General features: G+C 41.8%; 1 long non-coding RNA gene and 1 pseudogene across 8 annotated transcripts in view; one reads left to right on the top strand and one right to left on the bottom strand.

The window, feature by feature from the left end:
• LOC105734264 (uncharacterized) overlaps nucleotides 1-25,190 on the top strand; it is a 146,382-nt gene that overhangs the window by 22,686 nt on the left and 98,506 nt on the right. The window lies entirely within an intron of this gene.
• Nucleotides 7,451-10,046, bottom strand: LOC110567009 (vesicle transport through interaction with t-SNAREs homolog 1B-like; annotated as a pseudogene).

Raw genomic sequence — 25,190 nt, 5'->3', positions numbered from 1 at the left:
TTACAATTTAGATTGTGTCTGTACAGTTAATTTGAAAAAAGTTTTTGAATGAAAAGAAATCATCTGGATAACCAAAAAATGCTGAAATCATTTTAGGAAAGTCAATAATTCCTAGACCTACATCAAGACTATTGGCCTGGCCAGGTAGAGTGGCTCATGCCTGTAATCCTAGCAATTTGGGAGGGTGAGGCAGGAGGATTGCTTGAGACAACATAGTGAGACCCCATCTTCACAAAAAATTTAAAAGGTTAGCCAGGCAGGGTGGCATACGAGTATACTCCTAGCTCCTCAGGATGCTGAAGCGGGAGGATAGCTTGAGCCCAGGAGTTTGAGGTCTCAGTGAACTATGAATATGTCTCTGCACTTTAGCCTGGGCAACAGTCTGAGAGCCTTTCTCTAAAAAAATTTTTTTGAAGATCATTGCCCCACCCACAATCATCCATAATGACTTTTACACAGAACTTAACTTCTCTGGACATGTAGTCTTCTTGTTAGAGACAGATCACTCCTATGGATTTGGATTTAGACCCTCCTTACTCCCTGTGTGGCAGGTATGGGTGAATATAGTGCCTGGCCCATGGTAGGTGCCGAACAAGTATTTGTGGAATAATGAATGAACTTCAGAATTTCCTCAAAGCCTCGTTTTTTTTAAAGCTATTTCTTTGGCACAATCCTCTTGAAAAACAATAAGTGCAACATGTAGCAAGAACCACAAGAATGTGTGATACTCTTTGATCCAGAAAGTCTACTCCAAAGAATCTTTCATAAGGAAATACAGTTGTTCCTCGGTATCCACGGGAGATTGGTTCCAGGACCTCCCGTGGATACCCAAATCTGCAGATGCTCCAAGTCCCTTATGTAATATTTGCATATAACCTACACACATTCTCTCATATACTTCAGATCACCTCTAAATGACTTATAATGCCTGATACAATGTAAATGCTATTTAGTTTCTATACTGTATTATTTTATTTGCATTATTTTTTGTTGTTGTTGTTGTTTTGAGACAGAGTCTCACTCTGTTGTCCAGGCTGGAGTGCAGTAACACAATCTCGACTCACGGTAACCTCTGCCTCCTGGGTTCAAGTGATTCTTGTGTCTCAGCCTCCCAAGTAACTGGGATTACAGGCATGCACCACTCCACCCAGCTAATTTTGTAATTTTAGTAGAGACACGGTTTAATCATGTTGGCCAGGCTGCTCAAACTCCTGGCCTCAAGTGGTCCACCCTTTTTGGCCTCCCAAAGTGCTGGGATTACAGACGTGAGCCACCATCCCCAGCCGTATTGCTGTTTTTTATTTTTCAAATACTTTTGATCCATGGTGGGTTGAATCTGTTGATGTGGAACCCACAGATACAGAGAGCAAACTGTAATCCCATAAGAGTAAAAGGAATAGCCTTAAAGATGTTTGCAGTGTTATCAGTCACAGCTAAAATACTGAAACAATCTCAAATCCAGGATTTAGAATCTGTGAAAGGTATTGCTCAGCTGTTTCTTCCCTATCACTTCCTTTGCCCTTCCTAAGTGTAGAGGTAGAGACATGACCTAGGGTGACCAATCAGTATGTCCCATCTCCATAGCCAACAGTGATTGGTTTAAAGATCAGCCAGTGAAAGTTCTTTCCTATGGCTTTTCCTTTGGAGTTGGTTAGGAAGACCTTTTCTTTCCTCTAGGGTCTAGAACTGGAAAAATATAACCCTAACATTCTCAGCCACACGCAGAAAACCTGGCTGCAGTTAGACCAAGTAAGGCCTACACACAAGCAGAGACAAGAGATGAAGAGTGACAGAGATTCAGCTGACACAGTCCTGAAAACATCATCAGAACCCTGGATCCAGTCACACCTAACATCTCTTCCACCTGTGCCCACCCTGGTTATATGAGTCAATAAGCTTCTGTTTTTCTTAAGCTAGTATGAGTTCTGTTACTTAGAATTAAGAGTCCTGATTACTATATCCACAGAAAGGAATGCTATGTAGGCTTTGAAATAGCAATTATATGAAAACATGGAAAATGTTTATAACAAAATGTTAAATGGAAGTAATACAAGACAAAATTGTAAGTGCGTATGTATAAGTATACAGGGAAAAAGGTGGGTGCATTAATAGTGATTACTCTTGTGTTTTTTTTTTTTTTCTTTTTTGAGACAGAGTCTCACTCTCTTACCTAGGCTGGAATACAGTGGCACAATCTTGGCTCACCGCAATCTCCACCTCCTGGGTTCAAGCCATTCTCCTGCCTCAGCCTCCCAAGTGGCTGGGATTACAGGCATGTGCCACAATGACCAGCTAATTTTAAAATTTTTAGTAGAGACAGGGTTTCACCATGTTGGCCAGGATAGTCTCGAACTCCTGACCTCAAATGATCCACCCACCTCAGCCTCCCAAAGTACTTGGATTACAGGTGTGAGCCACCATGCCTAGCCAACAGTGATTACTCTTGAATGGATGTGAAAGGTATAGCACTTTTCCTTTTACTTTATATACATATATTTAAAATATTTCAGCATGTAAAATATTGCTATTGTTACTTAAAAATAAATAAAATGTTACCCAAAAAGTACCTATTTAGGATTACCATGATATAAACATACTAATTCACCTGGAATATAATATGAAAATAGTTACTGTGTTATCATGAGATTACAGTTTGAATTAGGGTTCTCTAGAGGGACAGAACTAATAGGAGATATATATATATATATATATATATATAATACTTTATATAAAGGGAAGTTTATTAAGTAGTATTAACTCACGTGATCATAAGGTCCCACAATAGGCTGTCTGCAAGCTGAGGAGCAGGGAAGCCAGTCTGAGTCCCAAAGCTGAAGAACTTGGAGTCTGATGTTCAAGGGCAGGAAGCATCCAGTGTGGGAGAAAGATGCAGGCTGGGAGACTAAGCCAGTCTAGCCTTTTCACAGTTTTCTGCCCTCTTTATATTTGCTGGCAGCTGCTTAGATGGTGCTCACCCAGATTAAAGGTATGTCTGCCTTCCCCAGCCCACTGACTCAAATGTTCATCTCCGTTGGCAACACCCTCACAGACACACCCAGGATCGATAGTTTACATCCTTCAATCCAATCAAGTTGACACTCAGTATTAATCATCACACAGTTGTTTAAATTTTTTGAACTTTTTTTTTTTTTTGAGACAGAGTCTTACTCTGTCACCCAGGCTGGATTGCAGTGGGGTGACTATAGCTCACTGTAGCCTAGAACTCCTAGACTCAAAGGATCCTCCTGCCTTAGCCTCCCTAGTAGCTGGGACTACTGGTGTGTTCCACCATGCCTGGCTAATTTTTTATTTTTTAAAATTTTATTTTTTCAGCTCTTTCTCTACAGGGGGTAAGACTGACTCAGGGCAATCTTAGAAGATTTGAGGCTCTGTATCTGCTTCTGAAGCCAGGAGTTCATCATTTTCTTTTGTCACAAAAGTCTTGCTATGTTGCCCAGTCTGGTCTGAAACCGATAATCCTCCCTCCTTGGCTTCCCAAGTGCTGAGATTACAGGCATGTGTCACTGCATCTGGTCCCAAAACATCTTGAGATGATTTTACTTATTATTGGCTTTTCAGTAACAAAAGAGACATTTTAAATAATAGAATGTTCAGGGCACAGTGGCTCATGCCTGTAATCCCAGCACTTTGAGAGGTCAAGGCAGGAAGATCTCTTGAAGCCGGGAGTTCAAGACCAGCCTTGCAACAAAGAAAGACCCTGTCTTCTTCCAATAGAAGGCTGTTTTATCTATACTAAAAATTAGTTGTTTAGTGTAGCCACTTTCATCCGTTATCTTAGCTAGATCTTCTGGATAACTTACTGCAGCTTCTGCATCAGCACTTCCTGCTTCACCTTGCACTTTCATGTTCTGGAGATGGCCCCTCCCCCTCCCTCTTCCCCTTCCCCTTCCCCTTCCCCTCCCTCCCCTTTCCCTTTCCCTTTCACTTTCCCTTCCCTTTCCCTTTACCTTCCCCTTTCCCTTTCCCTTCCCCTTCCCCTTCCCCTCCCTTCCCTTCCCCTTCCCCTTCCCTTTCCTTTCCCTTTCCCTCTCCCTCCCCTCCCCCTCCCCCTCCCCTTCCCCTTTCCCCTTCCCTTTCCCTTTCCTTCTCTTTCCCCTTCCCTTTCCCTTTCCCTTCCTTTCCTCTCTCTTTTTCTCTCTCTCTCTCTTTCCTTATCTCTTTTTCTCTTTCTTTCTTGAGACCAGTGTCTGTCTCTGTCACTCAAGCTGGAATGCAGTGGCATAATCTCAGCTCACTGCAACCTCCCGGGCTCAAGCCATCCTCCCACCTCAGCCTCTTGAGTAGTTGGAACTACAGGCATGTGCCACAACATCGAGCTAATTTTTTATTTTTTTTGTAGAGATGAAGTCTCACCATGTTACCCAGACTGATCTCACTCCTGGGCTCAAGCAATCTGCCTGCCTCAGCCTCCCAAAGTGCTGAGATTACAGGCATGAGCCACCGTGCCTGGTGGCTTCTTTTCTTAAACCTCATGAACCAACCTGTGCTAGCTTCCAGCTTTACTTCTGCAGTTTCCTCACCTCTCTCAGCCTTAGAAAATTGAAGAGAGTTAGGACCTTGCTCTGAATTAGGCTTAAGGGAATGTTGTAGATGGTTTGATCTTCTATCGACACCACTAAAACTTTCTTCCTATCAGCTGTAAGACTTATATTTTCTTATCATTCATGTGTTCACCAGAGGAGCACTTTTAATTTCCTTTAAAAGCTTTTCCTTTGCATTCACAACTTGGCTAACTGGCACAAGAGGCCTAGCTTTCAGCGTATCTCTGCTTTCAATATGCCTTCCTCACTAAGCTTAATCATTTCTAGCTTTTGATGTAAAGTGAGAAACATGTAACTCTCCCTTTTACTTGAACACTTAGAGTTATTAACTGGCCTAACTTCATTATTGTTATGTCTCAGAGAATTGGGAGGCCTGAGAAGAGGGAAGGAGACAGGGGAATGGCCAACTGGTGGAGCAGATGGAACACACACATTTATCAAGTTCACTGTCACATGGGCATGGTTTGTGTTACCCCAAAGCAACTACAATAGTAACATCAAAAATCGCTGATCACAGATCATCATAACAGATACAATAAAATGAACAAGTCTGATGTACATGATATCATTGTTCGATACAATAATAATGAAAAAGTTGACCAAAAGGTGACACGGAGACATGGAGTGAGCAAATGCTGTTGGAAAAATGGCACTGATAGAATTGCTCTGTGCAGAGCTGCCACAAACCTTCAATTTATAAAAAGTGCAGTATCTGCTAATGTCAGTAAAGTGGAATGCATTGAAACTAGTTATCCTTGTATTTATCACTAATTAAAAAACACAAAAATACAACTGTAACCACAATACGATTATCACACCAAATTAACAATAATTGCTAATAGCATCTAACTCCTAGTCTATTTAAATATCTCTATTGGTCTGATGTCTCATAATCCTTTCTAAACCCGTAATACTATTGGCTTCGGGTTGTCCCCAACAGACATCTTTTCCCTTACATTCTCTTTATTCCTATACTTCATAGGGACTGAGGGACCAGGATTTTTCAAACAATATACCAGCTTCTCTAGAGGCTTTGACTTGGGCTGCTGACAGATAAATCTTTATTAAATCCTTGAGAATGATATTATTCAAGAGACACACAAGGGAGATGAGTGATGAGAAGAGGAGGTGCTGTTAGGAAAGTGGCCCCAGGACATTAGATTTATCACAGAATCCTTTCCGTGAGTCAGTTAATCTTTTCCATTTTAGTGTCAGAGAGGATATTTGACCCCGTGGAATTAGGAGTTGTTTCCTACTTTTGCCAGACTGCTAAGGCCAATGAATATTCAAGTGAAACCTTATCCAAATTTGGGGCTCTGCTGACCACTGAGGACCCTCTATCTGAGTTATTGCTCCTGAAATCTTCACACAGCTGTCTCTGGAGAGAGAAATATAGGGGCCAAGTATCTTGGATGAGCTGCAGTCAGTTTTCCAAGGATGTGGTTGATCCCAGAAAATACACAGCTAATTTATAAGACACTAGGAAGGCAGCTGCCTTGAAGATAACATATTGAGGATTCCAGAGGTCAAAAACTGACCTTGGTCCCTATCGGAAACTCTCACTAGTGTGAACCAAAGAAGCCTACGTGAAGCTATAAGCCATCTAAAAACCCCTGATTATGCAAAAGAGGTCAAAGATGAACATCTTGAAATGCAGACTGTTTCTGTATTGGCTGAGAGACTGATGGTATCTCATCTGGCTGGAAGGAAGTCAGGGAGTCAGGAACTCCTTCTTTCTGCTGATACTAGTCCTAATCCTAGGATTTAAACATTATTTTCAGTTTAACAAATATATGCATATATGTGTGTGTGTGTGTGTGTGTGTGTACATACACACACACATACACGAAATAAATTCTTATGGAAGAAAAGGATTGTTTTCATGGTCTTTGAGTCCATAGAAGCCAATAAACCACGTTAAACACAGCCTCAGATTATCTGTCTTCTTTCTTCTTAAAGCCTCTGCAAGATCATGCATTATCTCATAGGATTGGTATGTGACAGATTCTATTTTGAGTCTTCTGATGATTCCTTTATTTAGTTTTTCTGGGAACCAGAGTTAAGAAGAATCTGTGCAACTGGGAGTTGCCCCCAGTTCAGTAGATCTTGCAGTCCTAGTTTCAAAGAGGTCAGTGTCTTTTTAAGGGCCATGTGGAGGCTCCCATATATTTAAGAGAAAGAATTCCTTGTGCCAAAAAGTGATCTACACAGCATCCTTGACAGAGTTCTGTTCAGTGATGTAGTGACATAAGATGTCTCTGGCTGAAGAACTTTTTGAGTACTTAAATAATGGGACTATTTTAGTGAACCCAATAAACCCAAGTTAATAAAACTCTCCATTGATATGAATACGATTCATTCCCAATGAAACTAGCAAGACAGGAACCTCACACAGACAAGCATGCTGTCCTAACTTTTCCAAAGACGCTGCAGCTTTCAGCTGTAGCCATCATCATGCCATCTTCTTTAGTGGTATTTGGCTTGTTCAGATGCTTGGTGCACGTGTAATTACCCACGCAAAAACGGTTTTTCATATCTGCCATTCCAAACTCCAGGTATGGCGTGTTGAGCTTGAGTGTGTGTGTGGAGTGGGGGGTGGGGGTTAAAGTAGTAAATAGTTAAGATTTACACTTAAAAATGCTGAAAGTAGTAAGTACATAAATTTATCACTTTAACCGTTTGTTTTAAAGAAGTCATAAACAGCATTTATTAACTTGGTATATCATACTGGTTAAGCGGCTTTCCATCTTTCCTCCCTCCTCCCACAGTCTGGCTGCACAGTGCATCCCGAAACTGTTAGCCCACAGCAGCAATATGCTTATTCCATCCACATCCCTAACATCATGCATTCACAAGGTCTGGTCCACAAACCCTTCCCTATAGGAAGTTCAATGGTTGCCAAAGCATTTATAGTAAACCCAGCCTCCCACGATGGCGAGCTCCAGTAGGACGTTGTTGGAAAGCAGCAGCTTGTTGGTTGTCACTTTTCTGGACATTGAGCGGAGAATGTTTCGGCTTTTGCTCAAGTTTTCACTTGTGTCTACCAGTCTACTCTTGGTGCATTCTAACTGGTCTCGTTGTTCTCCCAGCTCTTCTATAAATCATAGAGCCAATCTGGTCGGTCTCCATGGCAATCCAATGAGAACGTTCAATACTTTGGGTGGCCGAGTTCAGGCTTTCAGTGCCTTGCAGAAGCATTGCCCTTTGAGACTGTAGCTGATTCATACGCTCATGCTCTACGACATCTGTGCTGTATTTCGTGTCTCCTCGGCCTCCAGGTGTGGCTGTCAGAGGTGTGCTTCTCACCTTCCGGTGGAGTTTGGCAAGGTGCTTCCGGTGGTTTTGAGGCTTAGACATCATGTGGTTACGGAAAGATAGGGGTGCGTAACGTAGCTCATCCTCCATCTCTGCCAGCGTTTGTTTCATTTGCTTCCTATTGCTTTTCATCAAAGTCCCCGATCAACTTCTCTTCGGTCCCCGCCATCCTGCTGGGGCACCCCTTGTAGGTCTTCATGGAGGCCGCAGAAGAGGCAGAGGCGGCCATGGTGCAGGCCACTCTTGAGCAGCGGCCATGGAGATCGGGCGCTGGGCCCTCTCCTTGCCCGGTGGGCAGCCTCCGAGCCCCGCAGCCATCACGGTGACCGCCGCGCCGCCACCGCCCAGGACCACTTTAGCCATTTTTAAGTGTAGGGTTCAGTGGCATTAAGTATATTCACATGGTTGTACAATCATTACCTTTGTCCACCTTCAAACTCTTTTCAGCTTGCAAAACTGAAACTTTACATCCATTAAACAGCTCCTCATTCTCCCTTCCCTCTGCCCCTGGTGATAATCTCGGTTCCACTTTCTGTCTTTGAATTTTACTACTCTAGGTACCTCATATAAGTAGCATTGTATAGTACTTGTTTTTATGTGAGTCGCCCATTTCGCATAGCATTATGTTCTTAAGGTTCATCGATGTCGTAGCGCGAGCTAGAATTTCCTTCTTTTGAAGGCTGAATCACAGTCCATTGTATGTATGTCTCATTTTGCTTATCCAGTCATCTCTCAGTGCATACTTGAGTTGTGTCTACCTTTGAGCTATTGTAAATAATGCTGCTGTGAACATGAGCAGGTATACACCTAGGGGTGAAATTGTTGAATAATAAATATGGTAGTTCCATTTTTAAGTTTTTGAGGAACTGTTATACTGTTTTCCCTAATGGCTGCACCATTTTACATTCCTACCAGCAATGCACAAGGGTTCCAGTTACTCTACATCTTTGCCAAAAGTTGTTATTTCCTGCTTTTTTTTTTAAATAACAGTCATCCTAGCTGGGCGCAGTGGCTCACGCCTGTAATCCCAGCACTTTTGGAGGCTGAGGTGGGCAGATCACGAGGTCAGGAGATGGAGACCATTCTGGCTAACACGGTGAAACCCCATCTCTACTAAAAATATATATTTTTAAAAGTTAGCCAGGTGTGGTGGTGTGCACCTGTAGTCCCAGCTACTAGGGAGCTGAGGCAGGAAAATTGCTTGAACCGGGGAGGTGGAGGTTGCAGTGAGCTGACCAACCTGGGCAACAGAGCGAGACTCCATCTCGAAAAATAAATAAATAAATAGCACTCATCCTAATTGGCATGAAATTATATGTAATTGTGATTTTGATTTGTATTTTTCTAATCATTAGATGTTGACCATCTTTTCATATGTTTATTAGTCATAAAATCTCTTTGGAGATTTTTTTTCAAGTCCTTTTGCTCATTTTCAACTGAGTGTTTTGGTGTTTCGTTGTTTGAATTTTAAAAACAGATTCTGGATATTAATCCTTTATCAGATACATGATTTGTGAATATTTTTTCCCATTCTGTGAGTTGTGTTTTTACTCAGTTGATAGTGTCTTTTTTTTTCCTTCACCGTTGGTCATATTTCAGAGGCGGAGGATTTATTTGAGTAGAGGTAGAGGTAGTCATGGAGCAGACCTGAACTTTACCATGAATAGGCAGCTGGATTTTCTTTTTTAATTTTTGCCATTTTGCTATTTTATTTTCGAGGTCTCTTTCAGTTGTGCAAGAGTCAATTGAAGTATTGCTATAGCGACTGCTTTTATGATGAAGAATGGCCAATTTACCTTGAAAAAAACTTACGAAAATCTCTGAAATATCATGCCAGAGGCTGATTTGTTTTAATAATAATTCTGCTTTTGTGATGTGGTTTTATTTAAAGAAAATAGAACTTTATATTTGTTTGTCATTATAGGATAAATGTGGGCTTGAGTAGTAACTGAAATTGTGTGAGGCAATGGGATATGAAATGGATATTTCTAGTGCAATTTATAAGCAATATGGTTTACAAAAGGTCACGGAAAAGTATCCAGGAACGTAATAATTGCTAGTATGTATTGAGCCCTTTCTAAATGTCATTTACTCTGACACTAAGTGCTGTGGGTGCGTTTCTCACCTTTCCAGCATTTCTGTGAGACGGATATCATAGTTCCCCTTCATCCATGGTTTTCAGTTGCCATGGTTCCTATTACCTGAGGTCAAGTGTGGTCTGAAAATATTAATAAAAAATTCCAGAAATAATTCATAAGTTTTAAATGCAGGCTATTTTAAGTAGTATAACAAAATCTTGGGCCATCCTGCTCCATCCCTCTGGGGCTGTGAACCATCCCTTTGTCCAGCATCTCCACGCTGTCCATGCTGCCCCCTCAATAGTGACAGTGATGTAGGAGCCCTCTAGGTTATCAGATTGACTGTCGCAGTATCACAGTGACTGTGTTCAAGTAACCCTTATTTTACTTAATAATCACCTCAAAGTGCAAGAGTAGTGATGTTGGCAATTCGGATATGCCAAAGAGAAGGTGTAAAGTGCTTGCTTTAAATGAAAAGCTGAATGTTCTAAACCAAAGAAAGGGAAAAAAATAGTATGCTGAGGTTGCTAAGATCCACAGTAAAAATTTTATCCATTTTTATCATGAAAAGAGAAAGAGAAATGTTTGCCAGTTTTGCTGTTGTACCTCAGACTGCAAAAGTGATGGCCACAGTATGTGATCAGTGCTTACTTAGGATGGAAAAGGCATTAAATCTGTGGGTGGAAGACATTAACTGAAACGTGTTCCAAATGACAGCAATTGGGTCCAGGACTATCTGTGGTCTCAGGCGTCCACTACGGGTTTTGGAACACGTGCCATGCAGATAAGGAGGACTATTATACTGTGCTGTTGTTTCCTTTTAAAACTGGGTTACTGAGAAATAACTTCTTCAAGGTCACATCGTTTGTATAATAAATGGCAGGGCCAGGATTTGAACTTGGGCAGTCTGTGCTGAGAACCCACGGGTTTAATCACTGTGCTTTCCTACCTCATTCTGATTCCTCAAGGCAGGAGTATTTTTTTTTTCTCCATCTCCTTGGTTTAAGCAATTCTCCTGCCTCAGCCTCCCAAGTAGCTGGGATTCCCAGCTAATTTTTTTATATTTTTAGTAGAGACAGGATTTCGCTATGTTGCCCAGGCTGGCATTGAACTCCTGGCTGCTAGTGATCCACCTGCCTCTGCCTCCCAAAGTGCTGGGATTACAGGTGTGAGCCACCACATCTGGCTGGGAGTATTTTTCAAAATTTAATTTGCTGAGGTTTAGCACTTCCCTCAATTTGACATTAACTAAATTTTGTCTGAAAATGCAGAGAGCTGATTTTCACAAATGGAAACATTTAAGTTATGTCATATAGAATTGCAGAATTTACCTCAAGAACTCTTTGCTGTTGACCCAATCACTCTCACAAGTACTGAAGGATGAGGGTCTCTACAAAGGTGGGAAGTACATGTAAAATATTTTGTATCCTTTGGAGATTGTATCTTATCTCAGGAGGTGAAAAGTAATTAAAGTTACAGTTTATTTTATCTCTGTAGGGAGAATTTGTTTGACTGAACAATATATAAATTTTGAATTCAAATCTGCTTTGAAGAAGAATGTAAATTCTTAAAAGTAGAAATCAGATTGCAAGGATAATGGAAAATTTAAAGAGCATAATCAATGTAATATTGTTTTGTCCTCTAAGAAATACTACACATTTCATCTATTCGTTGTTTTGGATATCATTAATGGTTTTGTTTGTTTGAGAGTTGCAGGTGATCGTTATTTTGAAATTCTAGCATTTTGGGTTGTAATGAAGGAAGCGCTTTTATAGCTGTTGCCCACAAGAAAATGACACCATCTTTCATGGTCACCACAGGGAGTCAGTCTCAGTGTACATCTTGTTTCGTTGAACTTGTATAGCGGATGGAATCCACTTTGTTGGGAGTGATGATAGTCTCTTGATGCACTAGATTTTAAAACCAGTTTGTCTATTTTTTCTTTTGTTGTTTCTGCCTTTAGTGTTATATCCAAGAAATCATTGCCATATCCAATGTAGTGAAGCTTTTACCAGAGTTTTCTCAGAGTTTTATTGTTTCACATCTTATGTTTAGGTACATTGTGAGATAATTTTTGCATATGGTATAAGGTAAGGATCCCAACTTCTTCTTCTTTTTTTTTTTTTTTTTTGCATGTGGAGATCCAGATTTCCTGATGTCATTTGTTGAAATCACTGCTGAATGGTTTTGGCCCTTGTCACAAATTATTTGATCATATACGTCACAGTTTATGGGTTCTGTATCATATTCCATTGGTCTATATGTCTGTCTTTATGCCAGTACCACACTGTGTTAATTACTATAGCTTTGTATTAAGTTTTAAAATCAGGAATGTGAGACTTCCAATTTTGTTCTTCTTTTTTTATATTGTTTTGGTTATTTGGGGTTCCTTGTGAATTTTGAAATAGATTTTTCCATTTTTGCAAAAATAAAGCCATTGAGATGCTGATAGGCATTGCATTGAATCTGTAGATTGCTTTGGGTAGTATTAATATCTTAACAATATTAAGCCTTTCAATCCGTAACATAGAATTTCTTTCCATTTGTTGATGTCTTCTTTAATTTCTTTCAGCAACATTTTATAGTTTTCAATGTAAAAGTCTTTCACCTTATTGTTAGCTTTATTCCAAATTATTATTTCTATATATTTATGTATATATATTATATATGTGTCTACATTATTATATGTGTGTGTGAGTGTGTGTGTGTGTGTGTGTGTGTATATATATATATTTTTTTTGAGATAGGGTCTCGCTGAATTGCCCAGGCTGGAGTGGAATGGCATGATCATGGCTCACTACAGCTTCAACCTCCTGGGCTCAAGCAATCCTCACGCTTTAGCCTCCTGAGTAGACAGGACCACAGGAGTGTGCCGCCACCACCACCATGCCCAGCTAATTTTTTTTTTTTTTTTTTGACAGAGTCTCACTCTGTTGCCCAGGCTGGAATGCAGTGGCATGATCTTGGCTCACTGCAACCTCCACCTCCCAAGCTCAAGAGATTCTTGTGCCTCTGCCTTTCAAGTAGCTGGGATTACAGGCATGTACTACTGTGTCTGGCTAATTTTTGTAGTTTTAGTAGAGATGGAGTTTCACCATGTTGGCTAGGATGGTCTCAAACTCTTGATCTGAAGGGATCTGCCTGCCTTGCCCTCCCAAAATGCTGAGATTACAAGTGTGAGCCACTATGCCCGGCCCCTCAGCTAATTTTAAAAATTTTTTTAGAGACAGGGTCTCTCTATATTGCTCAGGCTTGTCTTGAACTCCCAGGCTTCAACTCCCAAAGTGCTGGAATTATAGGTGTGAGCCACCACACCTGGGCCCCCAATTGTTTTTTTATGCTGTTGTAAGTTGAATTGCTGTCTGAATATTCTTTTTGGATTGTTCATCATTAGTGTAGAGAAACACAACTTATTTCTGAATATTGATTTTATATTTTGCAACTCTGCTGAATTTATTAGTTCAAACAGTTTTCTTCAGTGAGCTCTTCAGGCTTTTCTACATATAAGATCTTGTCACCTGCAAACAGACATAGTTTTACCTCTTTTCCAATTCAGATGCTTTTTTTTCTTGCCTAATTGCTCTGGCTAGGACTTCTAGTACTATGTTGACTAGAAGTGGTGAAAGTGGATATCCTTTTCTTTCTCTATTGCCTTTTTCTTAAGCCTGATCTTAAAGGAAACACTTTCAGCCTTTCAGTTAACTATCATGTTTGCTGTGTGATTGATTTCTTTTTGGTATATACTTCAGGGAATAAACATGCATAGATTGGTGTAACTACTGCTGCAATCAGGATACAGAACAATTCTGTCACTCCCCAAAAAACTCCTGCATGCCATCTCTTTATTGTCACATCCTCGTCCTACCTTGAACCTCTGGCAACCACTATTCTTCTTTATTACCATAGTTTTGTCTTTTTGAAAATGTCATATATTATGTAATATGTTATGTCTGTGACTAAAAGCTTAAGTGTGACTGATGATTTTGCTAAGACCCATTTTGAGCAGCATCCTCATTTTTCTGCAGAATTGTCCCAAACTGTGAACCTGATATCATTATCATAGTAAGAGCTTATAATCAAAGGTTCATATGTTAGATTGGCCTCACAGTACTAGCCTCTAAACTTGTATCTGTCTCTGTCTTCTCGGTGGAGAAGGGTGTTGGCCAAATTCTAAGGCTAGTGGTTGATGACTGGGATTAAGCTTTTAGCACCTATGCCACAAGAAGTAATAGGAAATAAGGTTATCATCTGTGGTACATGGTCGTTTCATGACCATCATGTGTTATCTATCATGAAGGACAGTGAGGAGGAAATGTAGTATGCTAAAAACTAAAGGACTGGACAAGATATTTTTTCAGAGAGATTATAAAGCAACTATCTTTGGCTTCTATTCTAGTGGTCAGTGATTTAATTTTCCTGGTTTGTGGGATGAAACAAATTTGGTAAAATGGAAATAGGCGTGTTGTGTCTATTAGAATGCTTTTGACTGCAAGTAATAGAACATCCATCTAAAAGTGATTGAAATAATGAGGAGTTTTATTTCACACAAAAGACATCCAGAGGTAGGTGGTTCTAGGGCTCAATCAGTGGTCTCAACAATGTCATGAAGAATGAAACTTTTTTCATCCTCCATTCCACTGCCCTCACATGGAAACTTTTGGTCTCTTTCTTGCAAGATGGCTGCTGTAGCTCCAGGTACTGGGTCCTTAGACAATTGCATTGGTATGTAGGAAGCCAGAGGCAGCTCAGGTGATGAGAGAGCTCTCTTCCTATGTGTGCTTGTTTTGTCTTGAAGGAAAACTGTTTCCCAAATCCCCCCACACACTTAGTGTTATGTCCTGTAGTCAGAACTGGGTCCCTTGGTCATTTGTTAACATGAAGGCAAAGTGGGTCTCTAGCATTTAAGTCATGTGACTGGGACAGGAGGGATGGAAAGCGAGGGAAGTGACTCCTGGAGAGGCAACAGATTTACCTCACCCGTTGTGAGGATTAAATGCAGTAATGTGGGTAAAGCAACTCTAATTGGGCTGGCACATAAAGGGCTCGATACTCATTAATTCTTTTTGTTTCATGTCTCCCTTCTCCCCTTCAGTTTTCTTTCCTCGTTTTTCACCTTTTGGAGAAATACGGAAATCCGAAAGTTTTGCCTGCCTTCCCTAGATAAAGGCCCTGCTTGTCTCTCTCACCCTCGCCTACTTTTTGGAGTTCTGCAGCTCGAGTTTCCACACACCAGTTGGGACCTCCTGGACCTCTCAAAAGTCCCTGACCTTAGACTGAATAGTACAATTTTCTGGCTGGTCCATAGATGTCAATTAGAGACACAAAACTGATAAATCCTAATAAAGAAAAAAATATTTTTTTATGTTAGCCTCTACTAGAAAATCATCTGTTTCAGTGGAGTGAAGCTCTTTTCATACAAAAAAGGAGCAAAAGGCGCCCCGGTCTGCGCCTGTCTGTACTGACTGCTGGCTCTGAGTACCATAAGATGTTTCTTGCCATTAGAGCAATGATTTCAATTTTTCCATTCCAACTGTGGTGAAAATGAATAAGAAAACTGAATCCTGCCTCTGAAAGCAGGATGCAGGTTCCACACTAATCAAAAAAAGGAAGATTCATTATTAGAGAATATTTCACTCCCCAGACTTTGAAAGTTTCTACATTTGTCAGAGTAGCTCTGAATCACTTCGTAGCCACAAGATTAAAATGGAGATATTGTACAAGCCTGACCCTTTGCAGTTAAGTTTTTTTCCCTTCTAAATGAACTGCTCTTGCTACTCTCTGAGTCACTGCAATGCAGGTCTCATAATTTCATCTCCTTCTCTTCTAATCATTTTACCAGATAGCCATTTTAAGGGCAGGGCAGGCATGCAGATTTTTTTAAAGGGGCCATAACATACCCTAAAATGCATATAATTAAGAAGTGCTAATGAAATCTCAACAGTGTCCCCAGGTAAAGGAGAATAAAGCTTTTAGGAACCTGCTTAATAGTGAGAAATACTTCAAAAGGCCACATTTCTATTTGCCAAACCAAAGCAGAGTTAACAATGGAATCATGAGACAGTCCTAACGAAGGTGACCCTGGGCTGAATGCCTGAGTGACTCCCGGGCTCCAAGAAGCCCCCTTCTCAGACATGGGCTTCCCTGTTTCTCACCCGGTGGAGAAGCCAGCAGAAATCTGCTGTGCAGTCCTATCACTTATGAACATCCAGAGATGACAGTGTTGACAACCGCAGGGCACGGCACTGTGCGATTCTGTTGGACACATCGCAGACGGAAACCACCAGCAGCTGTCCAAAGCTGGTTTTCTCTTATTAAAATTTAGTTAATAAAGCCTGTACCATGAAACAAACCAGGTGAAAAACCAGGCTTCATCCAGAAAGGCTTATTGTAGGCTGGGAGAGATATTGTTTTGTCCAAATCAGTAGGTTTCTATCAATTTGAACACCTCTGCATGGACTTAGGTGCTCTGGGAGAACCCAGAGGGAGTTGGAAGCCTGCTATGGCCCTGTGAGGGCATTCCCTTCACTGTCTTTGCTGGGGAGGGTGGGAGAAGAGACTGACATACAGGAAACTGAGAGAAACCCATGTGTGTGAGGGCATGGAATCATGCACAACTGTGTGGGCCGAGTGCAAGTGGATTCAAAAGGACACAAGGATTGGTATGAGATGATTAGTGCCTTCAAAACACGGGCCCAGGTGGCTCATTTTGGTATCCTCAACATTGTGAACTTGTCACACAAGGTAGGGATTTTAACAAGTAAATTTCAAATAAAGGTCAAGTCTACACTTTCATTCACTCCTAATTTCATCCTACCCCATTTTATACTTACTTCCTTTGCCCTTGCACTTAAAATATACACCAGAATAAAAGCACCTCAAAACCCCAGTGAGTCTCTAAACAGTCACACACTGACACACACACACACTTAGACGCTCAGAGTCTCTCATTGATTCTTCTTGTTGTCTCTCAATCTCATGCTCACTTTATATCTCCTCCATCTCCAGCACTGTTGCAAAGACTTGGAGAAAAAGTAGAATAGCACTTCCTTTTCAGTTTTTCTAAATTTTCACCAACCAGTTCACAAAAGCACAAGGATGAAGAATTAGAAAAGTGGAGGGATGGCCTGGTGCAGTGGCTTATACTTGTAATTCTAATACTTTGGAAAGTCGAGGCAGGAGGATCACTTGAGCCCAGGAATTTGAGACCAGCCTAAGCAACATAGACCCAATCTCTCCTAAAAAAAAAAAATAGCTGGGTATGGTGGTGGATGCCTGTAGTCCCAGCTATTCAGGAGGCTGAGGTGGGAGGATTGTTTTATGGGAGGTCAAAGCTGCAGTGAGCTATGATCGCACCACTGCACTCCATCCTGGTGACAGAGTGAGACCTGTCTCAAAAAAAAAAAAATGTGGAGGCAGGAGACAATAGCAAGATGATGAGAGGGGGAAGAGAAGAGAAAGAATAGACGAGAAAGAAAATCAGAACGGTCAAGCTTCCCATCGTGGGTAGGGAGTGAATTGTAAATGACGATGCTTTTCCCCTATTGGGTTAAGGAATATGGCTGCCAGATTGTACAGCAGAGTGGGAGTCCTGCAGAGATAAACTGCTTTGGATGCATTGACTTGTGGAGAAGCAGCAAAAAGGAGTGGAACAGTCTCCATTCTGTCATAAGTTCTGGCTGTGCATTTTTCTTGAAGGGCTTAGCTTCTTATGGATATGACTTGTGTTTTCGTATAGGTCCTTTTCATTAAGCTGACTCTAGCATAAAGTTAAATGACAAATGCTTTGTTGGGAAAATGTTGGACCACTTGGTGGATGCAGATGCCTTCCTGGCCGTTGTGATGGTTAATTTTATATGTCAACTTGGCTGGGCCATGGGGCGCCCTGATATTTGGTCAAACATTATTCTGGATGTTTCTGTGAAGGTATTTTTGGACAAGATTTGCACTTAAATCAGTGGACTTCAAGTAAAGTAGATGGCCCTCTATAATGTGGGTGTGCCTCATCTAATCCACTGAAAGCCTAAATAGAACAAAAGGCTGACCTCAGAGCAAGAGGGAGCTCCCCTGCAGACTGCCTGTAGACTTCATCTACAACATCGGCTCTTCCTGTGTGTCCAGCAGACTGCCTTGGACTTGAACTGCAACTCTGTCCTGAGAGGCCTCTCCTGTCAGATTTTGAACTTACCAGCCTTCACAATTTCTTAAAATCAGTCGATCAGTCAATCAATCCATCCATCCATCCATCCATCCATCCATCTACCTATCTAACCTGTCCGTACACCTGTACACACTTTATTGATTCTGCTTCTCTGTAGAACCCTAACTAATCTGGCATCCCATAAGCTAACCAGCAAGGCTGAGATGTAACAAATGTGCTCATGCCTTTCCTAACCAGCACCATAACTCAGGCGTGTGGACTCAGAGGCCATGAGCCCGGGATCGTAAGTCCGTGGGCCTGGGGTATGTGTGAGCCTTGTCCTTTCCAAGTGCTCTGCTCTGGATCGATTACCTAAGCTCCAGAAACAATTACACAGATGACCAAAGCATTACCAACCTCTGATGAGTTCATTTTCTATCGCCATTGTAACAAATTACCATATACTCCATGCCTGAAACAAGGTAAATTTATTCTCTTACATCTCTGCAGATCAAATCAGAGTGTCAGCAGAGCATCTGAAGGCTTCAGGGAAGAATCCATTTCTTGCTTTTTTCAGCATCTGGAGACCACTTACACTCTTCGGATCATGGCCACTTCCTCGCCTCACTCCAGCCTCCTGCTTCTGCTGCTGCGTCTCCTACTACTCCATTTATCTCCTGCCTCCCTCTTATAAGGCCCTTGTGATTGCAGTGGGCCCATCCATGTCACCCAGGACCATTCCTTATAGCAGTGTCCTTAATCATATCTGCAGAGTCTCTTTGGACATTTAATACAACATTTACACATTCCGGGGATTAGGATGTGGACATGGTTGGTGGTGGACAAGGGGAATTATTCTATCTCCACACCTGGTCAGATGGAAGGTGAGATAGGGGAAGGATTCTAAGATTTCAGAGTTGGTACTTAAAACTATCTTATCTTTTAGAAAAGCACTCGATTATGTGACAAATGCAGAAAGTTGCAACAAAGAAATGCTTTCTTGGTGCCTAAAGAGATGAATATGTGTTGGTACTGTATTTTTATTTAACAATGGCAATTCTGCTCCTAGAAGCATCAGAATAAAGCTTCTCCCATCTCTAAAAACTTAACATAAAAATGTCTTAAAAAGCATAATATTGTGGTTAGATAGGTACCCAAATCTGTAGGGCTTCATGTCCTGACAGATTCACTAAGTATTCCATGTAGTCTGTAAGGGAACTTTGGCAGGAAGTAAAGCCTTTTAAGAGAGACCCTGAGAACCCTCCTCAAAACACTAACTCAAGTATCATAAATCTACTTCATCATTTGTATTCTTGAACATGTCATCCCAATATAAGTTCTAGAATTGTTGTGTCTTCAACATGCTGAGTACAGTTTTTGACAATCAGTCATTTTCAACGCTTTCCTCTTGGCCAAATGGATAACTTTAGGGAAGATTCTGGCCTTTCTTTTTGGTGCATGGCTGTATTTTGAGTGCTCAGGACATTGCCATAACCTTTGTTTAGTCTGTTCTTAGCAGAGAAAACAAGATTTAACTCTGTAGAAAGGGGAGAATATTGAAAAAACTCAGTTTTCAAAAATCATCGTGATTCTCAACTTAGTTCAAAAATTGTTGGGATGGCTATAATAACTTCAGGCTGGGCGTGGTGGCTCACACCTGCAATCCCAGCACTTTGGAAGGTGGAGGCGGGCGGATCACTTGAGGTCAGGAGTTTGAGACCAGCCTGGCCAACATTATAAAACTCCGTCTCTACTAAAATTACCAGAATTAGGCCAGGCCCGGTGGCTTAAGCCTGTAATCCCAGCACTTTGGGAGGGTGAGGTGGGTGGATCACCTGAGGTCAGGAGTTTCAGAGCAGTCTGGCCAACATGGTGAAACCCTGTCTCTACTAAAAAGACAAAAATTAACTGGGTGTGGTGGCACATGCCTGTAGTCCCAGTTATTAGGAGGCTGAGTCAGGAGAATTGCTTGAACCCAGGAGGTGGAGGCTGCAGTGAGCCGAGATCACACTGCTGCCCTCCAGCCTGGGTGACAGAGCTAGATTCCCTCTCAAATAAATTAATAGATAAAATAAAATAACAAAAATTAGCCAGGCATGGTGGCACACTCCTGTAATCCCAGCTAATCGAGAGGCTGAGGCAGCAGGATCATTTGAGCCTGGGAGGCGGAAGTTGCAGTGAGCCGAGATTGCACCACTGCACTCCAACCTGGGTGATGGGGTGAGACTGCATCTTAAAAAAAAAAAAAATAGAGAACATTTCTTTATATATATATATATATATTTTTTTTATTGCATTTTGGGTTTGGGGTTACATGTGAAGAACATGCAAGACTGTTGCATAGGTACATACATGGCAATGTGGTTTGCTGCCTTCCTCCCCATCACCTATATCTGGCATTTCTCCCCATGTTATCCCTCCCCAACTCCCCACCCCCCGCTGTCCCTCCCCTAGTTCCCCCCTACAGACCCCAGTGTGTAGTGCTTCCCTCCCTATGTCCATGTGTTCTCATTGTTAAACACCTGCCTATGAGTGAGAACATGTGGTGTTTGATTTTCTGTTCTTGTGTTCGTCCATGTCCCTACAAAGGACATGAACTCATCGTTTTTTATGGCTGCATAGTATTCTATGGTGTATATGTGCAAATAGTGAGTGAAGATTCATGATTGGAGCCTGATCTGATGGTTAGGACTTACCTAATCTTCGGTACCCCAGGTTGCTTGCTCTTTTCTGGTGATGCACTCTCTTGCAGAGTTCACCTGCCTTCGGGCTCAAGGACTTCAAATAAATACTGGAGAATCGGTCTAGAGTTCAAGGGCGATTTATTATTCTCCCCATTCCAAGGACATTTTACTACATATAATTGTGCCTCCCCTCTTCTCCTTCTTCTTTTTAACTCTAAAGTTCACTTCATTGTCTATTTGAAATTGATTTTGGTTCAGTCAATCTAGTTCCCCTTGTTGAAACATCCCAGGCATTTCAATCCCTTCAGAGATCTTTGTTACTGTTCACTGTCCTTTTTTGCTTCCTCCTTTTCTTTTTAAAGCTTGGCTTTATCGATGGAAGGACATTTTCTTGTTTTTCAGCATCATATGAATTGCCATCATGGCAAAGGAGGCCAACCATGTCACAGCTCCTGTCACTGTGTAGGCAAGACCTAAGAAAAGGCTATTCCCTCCACACCATGTCAGGGTGGAAAGAACAACTGATTTTTCTCCCTGGAACCTGGTTACTGGAAAATCTAAGAAGACCTGTTAAGGATCTGTCTCAACACTTCACGTTTTTAGTATTACATATACTGAATATTAGGTTGACATGTAGAAAATTGCTCTTTTTTTACAGGTAAAAAAATGCTTAATCACACCTGTAATCCCAGCACTTTGGGAGGCCGAGGTGGGCGGATCACCAGGTCAAGAGATTGAGACCGTGGTGAAACCCTGTCTCTACTAAAAAATACAAAAATTAGCTGGGCGTGGTGGCCCGTGCTTGTGGTCCCAGCTACTTGGGAGGCTGAGGCAGAAGAATTGCTTGAACCCGGGAAGTGGAGGTTGCAGTGAGCCGAGATCACCCCACTGCACTCCAGCCTGGCGCCTGTCTCAAAAAAAAAAAGGTTAAATATTTACTCTCATATTGTGCAACTTAATCTTTACCCAGCAGTGCTCTGTATCTTGCTGGAATGAGAATAAAAACAAGCCTTCCCTCCACATAGTTGTAAGCTACAAAAGGGATTCTGACACAGATCTAAATGACTTACAGACAACTGAAATAATGAGCAAATATATTTAATTTCCTTTGGCAAACCCAAGGAAATTAAAAGAATACAAACCTAAATTTTTATATATGTATCAGGAGACTCAGAGCAGGCTATAGCCCTTTATTTAATAGGCTAAGGTTTGCATTCCTACTTCAGGGGAAAATTCTACAAGGGGAGTGAAGAACAAACAAACAAAAAGGTCACCAAACATTTTTGGGGGTTGAACTAAAGGTGGTACATTGATCTGGGTTTTGGAAAGGCCAGTATCCCTCACTGCTGGGGAGCAAGTGTTTGAAGTGGGTTTGCTATCGTTAGCATTTGGATGATGTCATTTTGATTATATATGTGGCCTGAGGTTTTTAAACATCTGGTGCCTTTTGTAAACCAAACTAATAAACAAAGAAAAGCTTCTCATAGCAACGGCACAGGACGGAGGCATTTCCCAGCAAAGCTATTAAAGGGCCTCAAGTCATTTGGCAACGTGCTATTTAAAGGCACAAGGGAAATTGTTAGGAAACTAGTTCTCTCTTTTCTTTTCCATCAGAATTCCTCATTGTCACCAGGTCCTTGGGTGCCACCTCCACCCATCTGCCTGTTTTCTCCCTCCCTCAGTTCTGTATGAGAGGGTCTTCTCCTCATACACAGAACATCTTTCTTTGCCTTAAGTGGTAGGCACCTTCTTAGTCTGGTGGGATAATACTCACGCCAGAGCTCTACCCAGCTAGTGCAGGTATAGGCCTGAAGCTTAGGGCTGAAGTTCTATGTACACAGAAGGTTTTGATTTGAGAGAGATTAGCATTAAGACATGACTGTGAATGAAGTCACTCAGGAAGAGCATGTCCAGATTGGAGAAACAGAATTCCTGTCTTATTGGGAACATGACGCCCTTCCTCATCCTCCCAACCCCAAAGTCATTGTAATGCATTGTGGGATAGCAGTGCATGAAGTTTTTTCCCTGTTCCTTGAATGCACCCATAACTGCTTTAATGGCAAGGCAGTCCCCAGATTGACAGAATCAGAAGGCCCAACTTGAGAGAGCAGTTTTTTTGTGTTTTTTTTTTTTTTGAGACGGAGTCTCACTCTGTTGCCAGGCTGGATTGCAGTGGCGTGATCTTGGCTTACTGCAACCTCTGCCTCCCAGGTTCAAGCAATTCTCCTGGCTGAACCTCCTGAGTAGCTGGGACTACAGGCACATGCCACCATGCCCAGCTAATTTTTATATTTTTAGTAGGACGGGGTTTCACTATGTTGGCTAGGATGGTCTCGATCTTCTGACCTCGTGATCCACCCATCTCGGCCTCTCAAAGTGCTGGGATTACAGGCGTGAGCCACCGCACCCAGCCTGAGAGACCAGTTTTAAGTAACTTTCAATGTCTGCTTAAATTTTTTTAAGGGAGGGAGGAGTTTGCTAAAATTCTTATTCAAGGGGTTTACTCTTTGATCTATACCTATAATCCTCCACAAGAGAGGCACTTTGTGGCTTTCATTTTCATTTTCATAGAATTAGACACCCTGCTAACTGAAGGCATACCTCCTCCTGGCCAGTAAACCAAAGGAGATAAAAAGCTGAGAGGCAGAGATGACGGCTCCTCAGTGGGGGCCTTTCTGACTGAGAAATGCGCCCACTTCCCTGTCAGAATGGAGATGTCCACACACCTCTTCTAGGATGGAAAGGAAGAAAAGACGGAGCAGGGAACTGGAGCACATGTGGTCATTCCCTTCTCCTCTAGAATTTCTTACTCAGCCTCCCTGAAAGGTGAAGGAACTAAGGAGGTGGAAGATTCTGTGAACAACTCCTAGTCAGGAGCCTTGGGAGGATCAGCACAGCAGCGCTGGTGCTTGACCCCTAATCGGGCTGCAATTTCAAAGTTGTGTAAAAGCCCTGGAAAGATTCTGCCTCCAGAGAATTCTACCTCAGGGTGAGTCAGGAGGAGACTTTAAAATTAAATCTAGGCCAGGCGTGGTGGCTCACGCCTGTAATCCCAGCACTTTGGGAGGCCGAGGCAGGTGGATCACAAGGTCAAGAGATCGAGATCATCCTGGCCAACATGGTGAATCCCTGTCTCTACAGAAAAATACAAAAATTAGCTAGGTGTGGTGGCGTGTGCCTGTAGTCCCAGCTACTCGGGAGGCTGAGACAGGAGAATTGCTTGAACCCGGGAGGCGGAGGTTGCAGTGAGCTGAGATTGTGCCACTGCATTCCAGCCTGGCGCCTGGCAAGAGAGCCAGACTGTCTCAAAAAAAAAGAAAAAAAAAATTAAATCTAAAGACCAGAGTTAGTGTAAATTGTGTTTAAATATATAATTTCTTAAAGATAGTGTTTGGTGCCGCGCTAAAGTTAAGTCCTGTTTGTTTTCAAATTAAGAGTTACATTTGTATTGTTAAATTAAGTGAAAAAATTCAGACTCTCATATTAAAGCATGTGTCAACCTGGACAGCAAGGGAGACCCATCTTTTTAAAAAAAGAAAAGTAATTAGCTGGGCATGGTGGTGAGTGCCTGTAGTCCAAGCTACTTTAGAGACTGAGGTGGGAAGATCACTTGAATCCAGGAGGTCAAGACTGCAATGAGATGTGACTGTCCCACTGTACTCCAGCCTGGGTAACAGAGCAAGACCCTGTCTCAAAAGTAAATATGTAAATAAAAATAAACATGTGTCTCCTAAGTTGGACCATATATCCCTAATCAGGGCACCAACTCCCACATGCTGGCTTTGTACTCCAGGGAGGGAGAAACACAGCATCTTCAGTGCAGAGCTTGTCACACACCTCACATGGATTTGGATGAACTGGACCTGTCCCCTGAGTCCAGAGCTTTCCCTAGAATAAAAGGTTCTATAGTCTCAGTTTTAGTAATTTTCAGTCTATATTTAATTATCAAACTCCTCTCTTTATTTTCTTAGTCCTCCATCTCCTCCCATTCTATCTGGCATGCTTTTCCTCACAGTCTTTTAACAGATCTCGAGGCCCAGTTTTACTTAACCTTTCTTAGGGAATAGAAATAGTCCTTCCCAGAAATACCCATACCTTCTTACCTGACACTGCTATTCACAGTTATTCCTAAACAAATTTAAAACTCTGCATTTTAGTATATAATATAGAGACAAACACCTATATTTGGATGGAATGACAATTGAGGGGTTCAGGACATGCCACCTCAAAATAGGCCACTTCAGCATACTGATTATTTTGAGCTAAAGGCACTTGAAAAACAGCAAGTGCAGGAAGGGTACTCTGACTGCCCCTTTTCTTTTTTTGTGGGGGGAAGGCCTCACTCTATCACCCAGGCTGGAGGCTAGTGGTGCTGTCAGGTCTCACTGCAGCCTCAACCTCCCAGGCTCAACGG

The sequence above is a fragment of the Aotus nancymaae genome, unplaced genomic scaffold, assembly GCF_030222135.1.
Source record: "Aotus nancymaae isolate 86718 unplaced genomic scaffold, 86718_ANA_hifiasm-v0.15.2.pri h1tg000011l, whole genome shotgun sequence".
NCBI lineage: Eukaryota > Metazoa > Chordata > Mammalia > Primates > Aotidae > Aotus > Aotus nancymaae.
The sequence above is the reverse complement of the archived record's forward strand: the minus strand, read 5'-3'. Positions and strand labels throughout refer to the sequence as shown.